At 34.0% G+C, this 17,302-nt stretch overlaps 1 long non-coding RNA gene across 1 annotated transcript in view; it reads left to right on the forward strand.

The window, feature by feature from the left end:
- The window catches only part of LOC116183615 (uncharacterized), an 87,194-nt gene that overhangs the window by 53,014 nt on the left and 16,878 nt on the right, over positions 1-17,302 (forward strand). The window contains exon 3 of the long non-coding RNA XR_004148277.3: positions 4,716-4,882. This is a non-coding gene — a long non-coding RNA (uncharacterized LOC116183615). The remainder of the gene's footprint in view (positions 1-4,715; positions 4,883-17,302) is intronic.

The following is a 17,302-nucleotide window of genomic DNA, read 5'->3' on the forward strand; positions in this document are numbered from 1 at the left end:
ATAATCATCTTTGATTGTGCTACAGCAAAAGTACTTTTTTATACTGAATAGTATTTTTTCTTACTATTAGAAGTACTAGAATTTATATTTACTTTTCAGTCAAAATTATTTTTCATTGAAAAAAAATTCTGCTCAGTATTTGGGGACAATTTTAAGATAAAAGTATCCAAAACCTCTGTAAGAAGTTTCAGTATTTGGGGACATTTTATAATATAAAAGTATCCAAAACTTCTGTAAGACTTTGGAATTTGTTACTTTTTATGAAATAAGCCCTTTTTCCTTCTTTTCTGGAGTAAAAAGAAATTTTAATTCTATTCCTATTTTATGTAGTGCTGAAATCAGAAAGCTGCCTGTTACCCAAGCTATTTAATTCTTGAAATGCACAGGTTAGTTATTGCTTAAATAAAAATCAATATTGTAATTTTATCATATCTTGCAGTAAAGTATTTTAAATTGCAGCTTTCATTTCTTAAGGGACTTTTCCTACCCATCCATCTCCAAAGAAAAACTTTAAAGTTCAAAGTGAGATGGTGAAGATTGAGCATTTTCATTCTGTGAGATATGTTTTAATCTTAGCCTTTTTTCCTGATGCCTTTCACAGGAAGTCAAAGATATCTAAGTGTTCTCTCTGATTCAAGCTGTGATTTTTTAGGATTCCCAGCTCTCTCTGCTGAAGAGAGAATTGAATGCTCTTACTTCACACTGTGAATAAATCCTTAGTATATATAGGCCACAAGTGATCCACTTAAGTCTGAGAGTTATGATTTTCTGTCTTCCTGCTGCAGAGGTGAAGACCAAGCCCTGATTAGGACTGCCTGGAGATATGTACATAGGCCTCATTTAGATTTCACTAACGAAATCTGCAATGAGTCCGTGACTGAAAATGAGACAGTAGCTGAATAGAAAATCACTGCAAGTTACATTGGTTAAAATATCTCAGAATTTAAGTATTTTCCCTTATCTGTATTTAATCAGAAAATACAGGCCTCCTAATGCTTTCAAATATATATTTGGAAGTTTATACAGGTGACTTATGCCTTATTTTTTATTCTTATCAATCCTAAACTACTCTCAAATTTTGAAATAGAGCATGACATGTCTGAGAGCACAAGTATGATCACACAAAAGGATAAATACTCATACAAATATATGCAAAATATGTACACACACATATATGTGTAACACATTGATAAGGATAAGGAAAAACAAAAGTGCAGGAGATAAGAGGATGTGAGAGTGTAAATTAAGATACAGATAGAGACAAGTTCACAGGTTTGATCTGAATTTAATGAAGGAAGAGAATTGAGGCCAGTGAATGTACTGAAGACACATGCATCTTTTGCATGTGGCCAACATCTTGTTTCTAGTATGCAGGATGAAATAAAGACATTCTTATGGCTGAAAAAGTAAAATTCTGAACCACCAGCTGGAATTTAGTTATTGTATTGTTTCTGCAACCTCATTCTTGATCAGACGTAATTTTGAGAGGCCTTTAAGTAACCTTATTTGATCTTTCAACATGTGGTCCAGATTCAGACAAATTTAGACTGAAAAAGCTCTTACCCTAAGGATGCACATGCATCCTTTATTTCTGTGTGTTGCAAGTTCTTCCTTTTGGGTTCATTTTACACATGATCATTTAATCACCCATTTCTATCCAGTCATATTATAGCAGATGGGAGGAAACGAGTTGAGCTTGAGGGTGTGCAGCTGAGACAATGGGTGAATGTCAGTTATTGAATCTATTCTGTCTAGAGTTTAGGAGTGCTTTTTTAGAAATGTATGTTTTATAGAATTCAAGAATGACTGATCATGGACATGTGTCAAAATTTATGGGTTTTTATGTTTTTCTGATAACTGAGACCCACTAAAACTCTGGTCCTCTTTCCACTCCACTAAAGGATTATGAAATTAGCATCTTCTACAGGCAAATGGAAGAGAGATGCAAAATCACACAGATATTTTACCCTGAGAAGAGTTTTTATTTTAAGAATTGACAGAAATCCATGTTTAAAAGTCAAGCAATTGGCTAAAAATTTACTATCTGCAGAATGAAGATGAAATGTTAGTCAACTCAGACTAAGTCAACTAAGTATCAACAAGTATTAGGGTACTTCTTTCAAATTGTCTGGTCAGAAATAGCCATCTGACTCAAAGTGACATCTCCAAAATGAGTGTTGATGAGCATCTGTCACACTAAAACCATTATATTAAAAATAAACTTTAATAATTAGTCATGTGGGGATTTTTTTTCAATTTTTAACCTGTGTAGAAGAAACTATTTTCAGATAAAGTTTTTACTTACTTTTTCTTTTTCTACTTTTTTTTTTTTTTAATTTAGCTGTTTCCTATGTAATGACCCTTGTTTTGAGAAACACATAATGAAGCATTAAAATAGTAGTACTGGAGGGTCATGAATATTCTTTCAGAAGTTAAGTGATTCTGAATCAAGGCATCTTTCTTTCTGAATATAATGTTATGCGCATTTTAGAATTCATAAATGTAATTAACTAGAATTATTAGACATTTGAAATGTGCGTGTTAAAATCTACATATGAACTAATTATTTTCAGTTTTTTTCTGTGTCACTCTCCTGTGGTCATTAGGCTTGACTCAATCTCCCTACAAGCACACCATGTAGATATGCTGTTATTACTTGCAATTGGAAAGGGCAGTGGTCTTCTCGCAGTTGCAGAATGAAAAATAAATGAAATGCGGCAGTACATACTTCCTTCCCCTAATAGGCAGAGTTAGCCTGTCTCTGTGATAATTCAAAGGATCTTAGGGAATGTGTGAATCTTCACATTTCATAACACTTGCAGCTCATAATAGAGCCAAATAAAAAAAAGTTGAGACAATGTTTTGTTTTCTGCATTCTGGTGTTTATGGAGCAGTACATCTGCTCTTTCTCCATTTGTCTCATCATTTCTTCAAACATCCAGTATTTATTATCAGTGAATAACTTTTGCCAAAGAACCCTCTAAACCTAAGGTTTCCTCCTTCTTGCTGAAACATTTTCCCCCATTTTTATTTATGTATCTTATATGTCATATATATTTTTCTGTCTTCCTATGCTGAAGAAAAGAAAGAAATCTCACTAAATTGATTTTACTGCTGTTTTGTCATTACAAACATGAAGAAGTCAGAGTTAATTTAATAAAAACCTAAGATACTTTACTGATTGAAGCCTGTGGGAATTCTTTGTACAAAGATGAATGTTCTGTACTTTTAAAACTTCTGCTGCAATTTTTTCCAAAATAGGAGAAATAAAAACAGTATCCTACTTCCTAGACATAATGATCATAGATCTGTCATATCTTCATACACATAACTCTTCATTCCAAACTGTGTAGATTGTCTGTCAATTTTAAAGGCAATTTCTTTGTGTGACCAAGCATATGATGCAGCCTCTACAGACTAATATATTCTATAAGCATCATAAAGTGAGGACTTTCTCACTGCTCTAAAACCTTATTTTCCTTAATGTGCTAGAGGCTGTTTTTGCTGCCAGCACTTCTACTTAAAATCATGTGTCATAGACCTTAATTTTGATATCCTCTCTGGACATACTGATGCTAATGCATGGTACTGTGAAGCTGCAGCAATACATACAGTATAAAGCTCATGGGTATGAAAAATTAAGCTACACTAATTTATATTGTTTATAAAACCTTTCTGCTTCATATTCAGTTGCAATTTACTGGGAAGAAAAGATTTACTAATTTTTAATATATTATGTACTTTAATCCATGTAATAATTCTTGTAGTTATTAAAAGTGTGGAGAGAACTGGAAACAAGCAGTAGACATCTAGAGATTTTGTTCTTATTACATGTGTCATCAGGAGAAGGTAGAAGAACGGTCTTCAACCCATAGCTGGTATTTTCATTCAGAAACCCAATGCTGAAACTTTGGTTAAAATGGAAAAAGCTTTATGTTTTATTAAGTTATGATCAACATCATAATAGAAAAAAACAATGGGGTATGAGTAGAAGCCAAAAGGTTCATCCTGAAATCTGTGACCCACAGAAAATCACATTGTGTGGTAGCCTGCCCCCTGAAAGGCACATTAAGGGGGGTTTGGAGACCCAACAGACATATCCAGGGGTCCAGGGTGGTGCTGGTTGTGCTGTGCTGGTGGAATTCCTGATAGTGATTAATGCTGCAGGCAGCTGCCAGTGCCCAGTTGCACTTAGGAGCTTGGCTCCTCATTTTGCCGGTGGTATCTGGCACCACCAGGCGAGTCCTGCCTGTTACAAACCCCTAGGGACTGGTGAGGTGAGGCAAGGTGGTGTAGTGGCTGTTCCCACTGGGCCAAGAAGTAGACCTGATGGTGCTTGGGTGCAATAGGGTGCAGATGGACCTGTGTCCTTCAGGAGCAGGAGAAACAATGAGCTCTGGGACAAGGAACAGGATGAGCTGTATCTAGAAACCATCAAGGCTAGCGAAAGCTTTGGGGGTATGTAAAAGCAAAGATTTTACAGTCCTCCTTTTAGGATTGTATTACACACTAAGGCAAAATAAGCTTTCCCATGAATAATGCTAATTTAGAATTGTTGAAAACTCTTATTATTTGGTGTCAAGTTGGTGACAGAATTTGGTGTCAAGTTCGTGACAGTTCTTTTCTGGTTATATGTAATGCTGCCACTGTCTCTGTCTCCTGTTTTGAGTTAATTTCCTAACTTTTCTCAATTTGCATTCTTTAACTCTGAATAGGCAGAAGATGTAAGAGGCTGAGTACCAACGTCAAGGTCTGATTCACCCTTTTCCCACCTGAGCCCTGGGAGCCATCAGACATCAGAAAGTGTCGATGTGCAAGTGTTGAAAGCATGTGAGCAATGACTTCAAGTGCAAGAAAGGGTCAGTGGGGACATCTCTGACAGGTGAGAAACCAGCTGAACAAAACCAAGCCAACAGCCAGCAGGCTGGAAAAGGAAATGGAGCAACTGAAAAAGCCCTCTAGGAAATGTTATTTACTTTAGTTATATGGCAGAAAGAGAATTACATCAGGCGCGGAGATAGACAAAGGAGCAGCATTGAGAAAGTTCAAGGGAGAAAAGGTGCCATCAGGAGAGCATAAGAGCTGCAGCAACAGCTGGCCTAGCTCCACTGTGAAACCTTTGAAAGGAACACCCCAACCTGAACCCTAACTCAATGTTCTCCTCAAAACTCCCCCCGCCTCAAATGTGCTGCCCTCTACCCCACCCCAATACAGCCCTGGTCCCTGTACATCCATACCTTGGGATGCCTTCCCAAAAAATATCACAACCCCTCACCGACCTCTCTTGACAATCCCTGTGATCCCATCTCTCCTCAAAATATCCTACAGCTCCCCCATACCCACCCCACTGTCCTTGGGAGGTAAAACCCCAAAACCCCCAGTTTTCTCCCAGCTAGACCCAAACCCATTGCCTCCTCCAGATGCTGTCCAGCCAGGTGAGGAATGCAGATGTTTCCAGTGGGGGCACAGCTGAGCACCACAGTCTGTACTGGGTACACCAATACTGCTGGGGGGAGGCCCAGGGTCACTCCAACCCCTCTTTCTCCTCTTCTTCCTTCATTGCCTCTCTACCCACATCACCCCCAAAGTTGGTCTCTGCTGGTGAACCCTTGCTGAAGCACCTGAAGGTGGGCAAACTTACATTTTTTACTAGAAAAGATAGAAACTACCAAATAATTTTCTGGTGTCTGTTCATTGCTGCACAGTGGAGCTTCCCTGGTTAACATCTTTTGCCAATGTCATGTTGGTAGATTGACATTAACTAATGAAGCTTTACATTCATGTAAGTAATTTTCAGCTACTCTCTGAAGGATATAATAACATGGAAGGTGTTTTTTGGGTGTTTTTTGGAGGTTTTTTTTTTGGTTCTTTTTTGGTTGTTTTTTTGGTTTTTTGGGTTTTTTTGGGTTTTGTTTTTTTTTTTTTCTGTAAAATCATAAGCACCCTAATATATACAAGGGACCAGGGTGAAATGACTACAGATCAGAGCAAGTTTGTCCCCATTTCAGGGCAGAGCATCCTGCTACAACCATATACTGCATTTTTGAGGCAAATTATCACCTATAAGCAGGAGTAAACAAAGAATCATGTCAAGAAAACTATGTTGCAGCTAACGTGTAAATAATGCCAGTGTTTTCCGAAGATATACAGTCCTAAATTTTACAGCTTTATTATTCTTCATTTATTACAGTAAGACTTTAGGAAATTTGATACTCTATGTTTTTACAGTGTTACATTTTAGCAGTTATTTGCTTCTGTCACATGTAACTTGCTGGCTATTCACAAGGGCAAAATTGTTTCTAGTTGAAACAATCAACCACACTGAATCTAATGTACCTTGAGAGTCCAATATGAAAGTCAGTGATTTAAAGGCCATTCAACTGTAGGCTGATGGTTTGTGTGGTGGGATTATGGAAACATTGATACAGAAATCACAGAGAGGGACCAGAGGAAATATGTGCATATAGAATAACATTTCAAACCCTACTGGATAGCCATGATTTTTTTCCTCCTACTGTTCAACTACTGTGCATTGTTTTGAGCTCAAACATCATGCTTTAGGACATAAAGGCAGATTCTCTACTTATGCTAGAAGATGTTAGAAGAACTTTTCATGATTGTAGGATTATTGTTTTGTTTTTAAATAGGTGCAAGAAATAATATTATGATCCACCAGAATAATGTTAGGATCCTGCTTCAGAAATAATGGTAGGGGCCAATTATTAAAAGATGCCTTTGCCTCAGCTAGGATTTAAGATTTTCAGTATAAAATTCCACTCTACCTAATTGGAATGCTCTTCATTAGGATTAATTAGTTATGAGTTTTTTTCCTGCAAATTTACTAAAGCTTAACCAGAGTAACCAGCATTTAAAAGTAGCTATAATTTGATTTATTTCAGTCCTGATAGACCAGTTAAGGGTACTTATGTTCCTTTTGTGTGCATCAGTCTCAAGAAAGCTCAATTATTTCTTAACTCTGATGAATGTAGAGATCTTATTTATTGCTTCAGAGCCATTCCTTTCTAAACCCTCTTTCTTTACTTTAAAGGACTAAGTTCAAGAAGTAATTGAAAACAGTATGGACATCTTAGTGTATTCATATTGATCATCAACATTTTCTTAACTTTCCTATTTGAGATATAATTTTTTTCATTTTAATTTAAACTTATATCCTAATGAGACATCTGATTTAATTGAAATAGGAACATAACTGTTAAGAACTAAGCATTGTTCACCTTATAATTAATTCCAGTGGATCTTTGTGCTGTGAGCTATAGTGAAAGTCCTAATGGTGTACTGAAATTAGTCTCCCAAGGGTAAGAAGGCAGGATTATCATATGAAAAACAAAGGTTAGATTAATAAGATAAATCCTCAAACAAAGTTTTGGTGAAAAGGGGAAATCCCCACCAAAGTTGCCTTTTGTGAATATGGCTAGAGTGGAGAAACTTGGAACTCATTGTGATCACATCCTGATTGTGCCTTGAGATGTGTTCTGTATCCAGGCCATTGTATCCTGTTCCTCCTACTTGGCTGCATGAGTGGAAGGGAATGAGGTAGTGGTGTGCTTCAGTAAAATCTCGAATCTAGTTTTATGGGAACAAGAAATGAAGGGTGCACATTTCTCTGAGTTTAGATGCCATTAGGATGATTATCCTAGCAAAAGAAAATTATAATTTCAAAAGGATATCTTGAAGAATAATATATTTTTTTCCAAGGACCCCCAAAGCAATCTAAATGCATGCACGTGTTTAAGTGGGAGCATATGATGGTGTAACATTATATGCAATATCTATTTTCATTCAGTGCTTGGAGTAGCACTGAATGAGAATGGATGGCTTAACTATACCTGGCATAAGTGTCACGATTCACACCAGTGCAAGGCATTTTTTACTTCACAGTATAGTATCTAATGCCAGTATAATGCTTTAACATTTTTATCAAACCTGTTCCAAACAGTGTGAAAATTAATCTGGGCAAAACAAGATTTAATATATGAAAAAAATGGAAGCTAGACTTCATTTTTATAAGAAAGGGGAAAAACATGTCTAATAATTCATACATGTACATAATGCATTAGATAACATAATAACATCTATGAAGAGTGAGTAAATTCTAAAAGACTAATGTACCTTTATTTTCTAACATTTTAGTATCTCTACAGATGAAAGATTTTGTGAAAGCATCAAACACCGCAATTTTTTCTGAGTGCTGTAGCTAACCTTATCCCACTGGATATACAAAGAGATATTTGTTTTGGAGTATAGGACAACTAAGCAGTGTGTCCTGCAGTCCTTGGTGCTGAGGGAAGAAACCAAAAAATTTGAAACCTTATTTAAATATGGCTTCATAAAGCCCTGCAGCCCCAGGGACCCATAGATTATCTTTTAGTCTAAAAGCACTTGAAGTTTTAGGGAACATTTGAGAAAGATTCGGGGGATTGCCAGGGAGGAGATACTGCCAAAAACCAACCTTATTCTCCAGCAGTCAAGTTAATGGGCAGAAACCAGCAATGCTTTATAAGGTAGTTGAAAGATCTGGAGGAGTTGGGCAGCTTAAAATTTCTAGATATAGTCTGAAGAGAAAATCCTGGTGCATGGGTATAGTCAAATATTCAGGTAGATCAATTTGTTCTGGAAGATAGGTATTTCAGTAGTTACTTAATAAGAATTTAATGTCTCTAGTGGTATAACTGCAAACAGATTTTATTAACTTTGAAATACCTTTTTAAAGAACCTGAATTATTCACGAGCTGCTTATGGTCTTTATTCAAAGTGTACAATGAATTTTTTGAAGTTACATATTCCTATTAATATCAATTAATATTTCTGCTGTACAAATTAAAACTAATTAATCTATAACTCCTTTTGTTTACTAAGTTAAGTATGCACGTAACAGTAATATTGAATCCTGAATCAAAGGGTTTGTGGCCCAATGAGTACCTCTGCATATGTATTTCTCTTGCTATAAATACATAAAAATAATGAAAACTGATATGTTAAGAAGTCCTGTTTAAGATTTTTTGATGAAAAAAATAATTTTTCTCAGTTTGTGAAATGGTGAAAAAGAGAGTTCCAACATCATATGACATAGTGAGTTACATTTCAAAATTTATTGGCAAATTCAGTAGTTTTAAATGGGGCAAAAATTCAGAAACAGTTATGAACTACAAGTATTTTTAGGTTTAACTTTAAGACTTCAAAACTATTCTAAAGAACATTATGGACTTCTTTATCTTAAAATAATAGATTTATCTTTATTTTAATATTTATTTAAATCTTTATTGCTTTAATTTCTGCTTAGGTTGCAAGCTAGTACCTGAATAAGCAATATTTATTTATTCTTGAAAAACATGTGGTTAAAGGGATCTTCTCTTTAAGCTATGTTACTGATATTGCAAATTTTTCCACTGCTAGGCAGATAGTGTATCAGCAAATAATTTGTTAGGAGCGATTGTAAAATATTCTGTAATTTAAGCTCATTACTGAATGAAAATGATCTGAAAGAATATAACGATTAAACACTCCAGATTCTCACATATTGATCGGAAAATATCCCTTAAATGTAAAAACTATATTTATACAATGATTATTAATTTATATTTATTATTTAATAGGTGTTCTTCAGATTTTAATTTTCTTGAATGACTTCATAATAATGCTGTTTTATATTTCCACTATCAGCTAACCTCTGTTAATAAGGACAGGAAAAAAACAACCAGAAATGCAATGCTTTCTTTTTTCCTGGCACAGTTCAAACAATAGATAACACTGTAAGACACAGAAGAGACTTTTATGGAAAAAGAAGTATGTTCTGCCAAACAAATCACAGTGGGCACTTTAAGCAAATTTAACAAGTAGGTAGAATAAATATGGTGCTGTATGATACATATTTTATGAGACCGTAGGCCATTACATATTTTTTCATAAATTTTTAAACCTGTGCAATTTTCCACTCCAATAATTTTAAATGAAAAATGTTTTACTTTAGAGAAAATTAGTTGAAGGACTATTGTATGAATAAACAAACTTTGCTTAAGAGAAAGAAAATAGATTTTTTTTAAGCAAAAAGCCAATTTGTATAATTTTGTTAAATGCTTTAATTAGGAAAGTGCATAAGTAGTTTAGAAGTGCAAAGTGCTTTGGGCTGGTTAGTAAATTACAGAGATGTTTTAAAAATGCTCCCCATTGGTTATAGTAACTTGAGTAGGAGTCCTGAAATTAGTGTTGTAGATATGTCAGAGCACATCAAGATTTTCACTGACCAAACATAATACAGTTCAGCTTTTCTGTGAAAAGCAGGCTGAATTCATTGACTGTTATACTCCAATAATGCAAAGGAGGCTTTATTTTGTTTCTAACTTCCAGTACTCTCATCCTGGAAATCTTATGTGATTGTACTTTTCTATTTGTTCGCAATTAATTCAGGACTGTGGCAGAAGTGGACCAATGTCAATAATTTACTCATGTAGAAGTTTTAATAATAAATCTATTGTCTGTGACATACAGATACTATATTTCAGATTAGTTATGAAAAATCTCAGGTATTAACTGTAAAATGAGAAATTAAAATTGTTTCTAATTTTAGCATGGATTTTCAGTTGCTATGTGTTTGTCTTCTCTTGCAAGTCTGACTTTACAGTTGTTAGAAACTAGGGTCTGCCCCATTGGGACAAAATGACAAATATTGCTAGTCATTTAGAAACATACGTTAAAAGATTACCTTAACTCTGAAGGAAACTGTGATTAAATATTTTTTACATATAGATATACAGTATTTTGTTTATATATAGATACATGCAATCCAATACATACAATATTTTTATATATACATAAATAATTCCAAAGAAAATAAAAGCATTACATCAGGAAATTCAGCCTTAAAATATATAGAATTGTTTGACTCACAAACTCAGTCACTGAAAATGTCTGGGATGTTTTTAAATGATCATGTATTCATCAGAGTTTTATTTGGTTGTGGATTTAAATGTAAGGTCTAATCTAATTATGCACACTGCATTCAGTCATGAAACTGGATTTTTCATGTAGTGTGACAGTTCCTCATCAAATCCCTTTTCTGTATTTATATTTATAATAGGAAAAACCTTGGGAACTACTGTTTGAGTACAAGTATTAAAATTTAAAAGTTCATGTTGTTGCTGAGATAGAGAGAAATATTATGCGAAAAGGGTTAGTTACAAAAATTCATCAATTAATCAAAATATAAGTAGTGTATAATAAAATAACAGTGTTAGAAGAGCAGAAAAAAAAAAGAGAAAATTATTGTTTCAAGATTGTGAGCATCCTAAATTTGGAAGTTGATTTTTCTATATTATTCATGTTTTCATGGTGTTCAGGTGCTCTTGCTATTTACTGGAGCCTTTCATTCCTAACAGTATGGAAGCAGAACTTCATGGGGTTTGTTATGAAGCATATTTTGAGTGTTAGTGTGTGAAAATATAGAATCTAGAGGATATGGAATCAATCAGTAGAGGTTGGCTATGAAAGTAATTGTCAGTACGATGCAGACTGTATTTTTGTAGGTGTTACAAAATTGAATGTTTAAGTAGAATAAAGGTAAGAATAACTGGTTGGTCACAGAAGTAGGAAAGAAGGCACAGAACTGTTAGAAAATTTAGAATCATCAAGCACCTAGGTTGGAGGGAGCATTATGGAGTCATCTACTTCATTCCCCTCTTCAAAGTAAATTGGTACGTGATAGGGTCTAGAACTTAAAGACATTTTGAAAGAATTTTAGACTGAATTAAAAGGTGGGTGTCATTACAGAACATCCTGAAGGATCTGTCCTTTCAGAGTAAAGGTCATGAGGGGTCTGTCCTGTCAGAGTAAAGACCATAACCTATGTTCAGTGTAAAAAAATATTCAGGTTGGTGAACAAATAGGAAGGAATAGGTTCATTTGCAAGCCAACTTCTAGGGGAATGATGGGTATTTGGAACAGTTTGAAAAGATAGAAGAGCATTTGCTTGGTTTGTCAGTACCAGAAAATCGTGTGCTGCAGCTTTTGGGATGAAGCCAGGCTGAGAGTGCAGCCTGGGTGAGTGGACAAGGAGAGCCACACGGGGAGAGTGGCTGAGGTGGTGCTGCACAGCAAGGATCAGTCCGTGGTGATGGCTGAGAGCACAGCCTGGGGTCAGCAGGATGACACTGCAAACAGTGGCTGCAAAAAGCTGAGGAGTTCCTGAAGGGGTTGCAAGAGCATTGCTTAGTTGTGTTCACATTTAGCTGATGACTAAACCACTGTGAGGAGGTCATAGAGGCAGAGAATAAGATTTCAGGTCAGAAGACGCACACAGATCCCAGAGTTTCTGTCCTAAATGTGGTGTCTAATTTGTGGTGATGGATGGGACTGTAAGAGATGTTCTGATAACACAAGATCTAATTATAAATTAGCAAGATTACAATTTGCATACTTATGTTATTCCATTCTGAAAAATGGTATTTTTACAAGTCATTGAGTTCCTATGTATTTTCACAGAAATAGTTCCTTGATTTGTATATAAACCTTCTTTTTTGTCCCTTGTTTACTAGGTTTTGCAGCTCTAAAATGACATCAGACTTAGTTCACCAAAGACATCCATCATACAGTAAGATGCAGCAGTAAATATCCAAGGTGCATACAGCCTACTGTCTATTAAATTCAGAAAGTTCTTCCGAGTTTTATTTTAAATTTCTATTCCTAAATATTCACTACAGAACAGCAGTGCACACTTGCTAAGTGTCACTATTAATATAAGAAACAAACAAAAAGGTGTTTTGGAAGGTCTTTTAACAGGTATTAGGGCAGGCTCAACACTGAAAATCTGCTGCACAATTTAATGTGTGATTGAAAGGCATTTGGGGACCTTTCAACCTGCTATTGATTTTTTGGTGCTTTGAAAAGTACTAAAACATTTTAAAGCCTTGGTTTAGGTAACCATATATGACTCATAATATCAACAAAGATAAAAACTTTTTTAAAAGAGCAAACTATATTTGGATGACCCTGGGATGCTACTGTGGTGATAAAAAGAATTGAAAGAGTACATTAAACCACTTCAGCAAAAATACATATATTTTAAAAAATATAATGAGTTCTCTTGTGCCAGTAGTCTTTAAATTATGTCATTTAATGTTAGTATGCAAAAAATATATGTTAGTTGAAATCTGGGCTGTTCTAGAAGGTATTTTAATAAGCTCTAATTGCCATTATTTGCAATTTTTATTTTTAGCATTGTTTATCTAAGGGCCCCTTATCAAATAATAAAACTCCTTTTTTGTATTATTATCACTAGAAAATTGTCTAGCTTGTTATTTTTCACAAAGTGGACTGCCCTGTAGAGAATCTTAAATGTATTTGTTTAATGCAAAAAGAACAGGGGAGTCTGAATTATTAATTATTAATGAGAAATTTAGCTAATTACCTAATAGAAGGATCTGAAGGTGCAGTCATTCATTTAGGAGAAGGAAATTACACTGACAAAAGCAAAAATTCAGTTTCCTATTTATCAGCAGTATAATTTAATGAAAGATGAAACTTAAATGTGAGAATATGCAAATCCATAAGCTGGTTTTCTCAGTATTTGGTTCGCTTGTTTGTTCGCTCATGCATTTAGTTTCTTGTGTTTGGGATTTTCTTGGATTTTTGTTTGTTTCACTTCATAGCCTTTCTACATTAAAGTTATTTGTTTGAAATGAATATGGAGAGGGAACAGTGATTTCACAAATTAAACTACTTCTCTAAATATAATGTTTTTGTTATTTCTATGCACAGCTGGCAATTTAGGTATTCATGTTAGCAGCTATCATATTGTTCCATGCAACTGTCTACTGGGGTCTCCAATCATCCACTTGAACTGTACTGAATTGTGGTAAACCCAGTATATTTTAAAAGTTTGAGACAGGTATGAAAGATTTGTTCATAGTATTAACTAAAGCAGTAGGAACAAAGGAGAAACTTACATTAACTTCTCTTAATATATGGCATTATGGTAATTAATTTTGTCAGCATTACTGCCAAGACCTTTCATTTTCTGACCTTTAGAAAAATCTGTTTTTCTTACAAATCTTCTGTTTATTTCCAGCTCATAACTGAAACTTCTGAAGTTTATATACTGTGCCTGTTGAGTTAGACATATGACCAGCTGATACTGCTGTTTAATTGGTAACTTCATAAAATTTGAAAGTGCATGATTGCACCAAATCCAAAGATCTCCTCATTCCACTATTTTCTTTTAGCAGGGGACATCAAAATTTTTTTAAAGTTATTTTATTTCTAAATGACTATAAAAAGAAACTGAGCATGTTTTTTTTTTTTCCTAAGTAAAAAGGGTTTGGGTCAAGTATGTTGAGTTATACTCTTGCATGTATTCTTATTCTCCATTTTTTGTCAGCTGATGGACTGAATCTGGAGATGCATTTGCAGGTGAATGACAGATCAACAGGCATCTTTCTGCAACATAGCCAGTGTATTTTGCATGGGAAGTTTACTTATTAGAGTTGTAAATGTGAAAAAGATGGGAAAAATTAAACTATAAGAAATCACCGGTGTCTCAACTCAAGCTTTTAGAGAAGAAGGAGTAGGAAATATTAAGTCTGTTAATATTTTTCTTCCATATATTTGAAGTGGCCTGACCTCAGTTATGTGGGCCAAGTTTTGTTAGACAGAAATAAAATTCAGAATGTAAGTTCCTTAGAGGAAATATTATCCTACTACTGCATATAAAATAAATATTTTAGTCCTTTATCTAGGTGATTTTAAATATGATCTTGTTTTGTGGTAGCTGTTTTATTAACCTATTTAAATCAGTGTTGTTGAGATATCAGAGTTGGTGTTATCAGATTTCTTAGTTTTATGTTTTTACAAAAAAATATTTTAAAAGTTGTAGAGATCAATTTAACATCTGGTAAGAGCCGTCCATTTGAAAATGCAAACAGAATTCACTTAGTGACCTGCTTATGAAAGCAAAAACACCATCTGCTGGGTGCAAAAATATTTTATCTTTCATCAACAGCAGACCAGCATCAAACTAATGGATTCTTTTCAGTCCTCAAAACAAGGAAAGCAAAACTATTTAAAGAATAAGGAATTTTTTTTAAGTTTGAGGTTTTAATGAACTGGAACATTGTGTGATTATTGTTTGTAACTTTTAGTAAATATTGTTTTGCTGTTCTGCTTGTGTACATAATAAACCAGATTTATCATGGCATTTTTTTTCTTGATTTGTTTCTTACTATTACAATTAGTTCATTTTAGTGGAAAAATGCCACTGAAAAGCATATGCAATAGAAAATCATTATTGAACTGTAATTGTATCTGTACATCCCATAGTAACACAAATGTAAAAGGAAATATGTTATAATTCTACATTGCTGAAAAGTGCCAATTATTACACATTTTTCACTGGTGAATTTTAAGTTCTACAGTATATAATGAGAAATAACTAACTCTCAAAAGAAGAAACCAAGATAGTTGAGTTTTGGAAAGCATCAATGAGGAATTTATGAGAAAAAATGCGATACTGCAGAAACAAATATGTGGTATACAAGGTGTTCGGATAGGTGTTCTGATCTGCTCCAGTGCCTTCTGCTTTGAAAACACAGAACTAAAGGAATGAATTGGTGGTGCAGACTGATCATTGATGAATGAGTAATTATTAGGGTATACTGTAACATTTTGGTACTTGTGCTAAAGAAATAACCAATATCATTAAGCTTAGAAAGTGTCCATGAAACCGATTGTTCTCCACATTTCAAAAAGTCCTAGCTAAAAACAATGCAGAAGGATCCAGCAGAAACTGCTGGATGGCAGTCAAATAGTTTGTTTGGATTCCATTCAATTACAGAAAAACCCAAATAAGCCAGACAAAATCTGTGCACAGATTTTTGCTAAACACCATTATTTCAGTGTTCCTTCAGAAATAGCTTATAGAAAGACATACCTATAAGTCAAACACATGGATCTATCTGTAAAATAAACCATACAGCAGTGGGAGAAAAAAAAAAATCTTAGAGGGCTAGAAGATAAAAACTGAATATCTAGATTTTTTTCTTTTCACACTATATGTATATACATTCATAGCTCTGACATTAATATTTCTAAAATTAGAAAGAGGTAACCTCTAAAACTGGATAAAGTAGTCATCAAATAAGGAAAATTGATGCACAGAATGACAGTTTGCCTATATAATCTTGGGCTGTATCTGGAAAAACAGATAAAAAGCAAGAAAGAAGACAATAACTTGAAAGACAGATATATTACATATTTTATTACTCTTGATACTGTGCAATAAATTATGTCTTATTTCTTGTTACAAAGTGAACCAAAGGCTGATGCATTTTCTCACTGTCATTGTATTTCTATATTAGGACAATAAATTCATGCTTTGATACCAGTCTCATTCTATTAACAGTGTATTTTTCCACAGTATCTGACCTAACAGGAAATTCACTTTAGCCACCTCCTCAACATCTCCAAAGGCATATTGTTTACAAAGATTGCTCTGCAAGATCTCTTTGAGAAGTGTGCTTAGCTGGAACAAGTAACATTTGCATCTGGTTAGAATATCTGAGTGAATATTCACAGTGTGACTGCTATGTAGGTGCATTTAAAAAGCCATGGAAGTATCTCATGCCCAGTCTATTGACTGATGTATTTTTTCCTTATCTCTTAATAGGCTGTATCACACACAGACACTTTGATTTATGTTATCTCAAACATTTTCTTACTTCCAGTTTTAGACTTTTCAAATAAAGCTTAGCATCAGATGCATCCTTTACCAAGCAGGAAAAAGGATTATTTTCTGACACTTGAAAATACATTCTCCTATGTTTAGAGCATGCATCACACAGTATTCCCATCTTAAATAACCTTGGATATTATTGCCAGAAGCAGGACCTACCTGAAATATTACACTAGAAATAATGATATATATATATTCACATATATAAAAAATATTTATACATATATAAAAATATTTATATATAGTTTATATATATTATATATATATATTTATGGTATATATATATATTATTTATATGTATATTTATGGTATATATATATATGGTTTAACATGAGACTGCATATGAGTATGTAATATTACAAATATTTTAGCAACAGTATTGTAATTATATTAATAGTCATTTGGCTTACCTCTAAGAAAAATGGTATGATATCTATTGATTTATTCAAAAAGTAATCTGTGAAAACCCATATACTTTTTTATGAATCTCCAATTATATTCAAAGCTGCTTTATACAGCAGGGTATGTTCTATTACCTGTGGGAGCGTATATTTCTTGGCTGTT

Source organism: Lonchura striata, chromosome 4, assembly GCF_050655825.1.
Source record: "Lonchura striata isolate lonStrDom1 chromosome 4, ASM5065582v1, whole genome shotgun sequence".
NCBI lineage: Eukaryota > Metazoa > Chordata > Aves > Passeriformes > Estrildidae > Lonchura > Lonchura striata.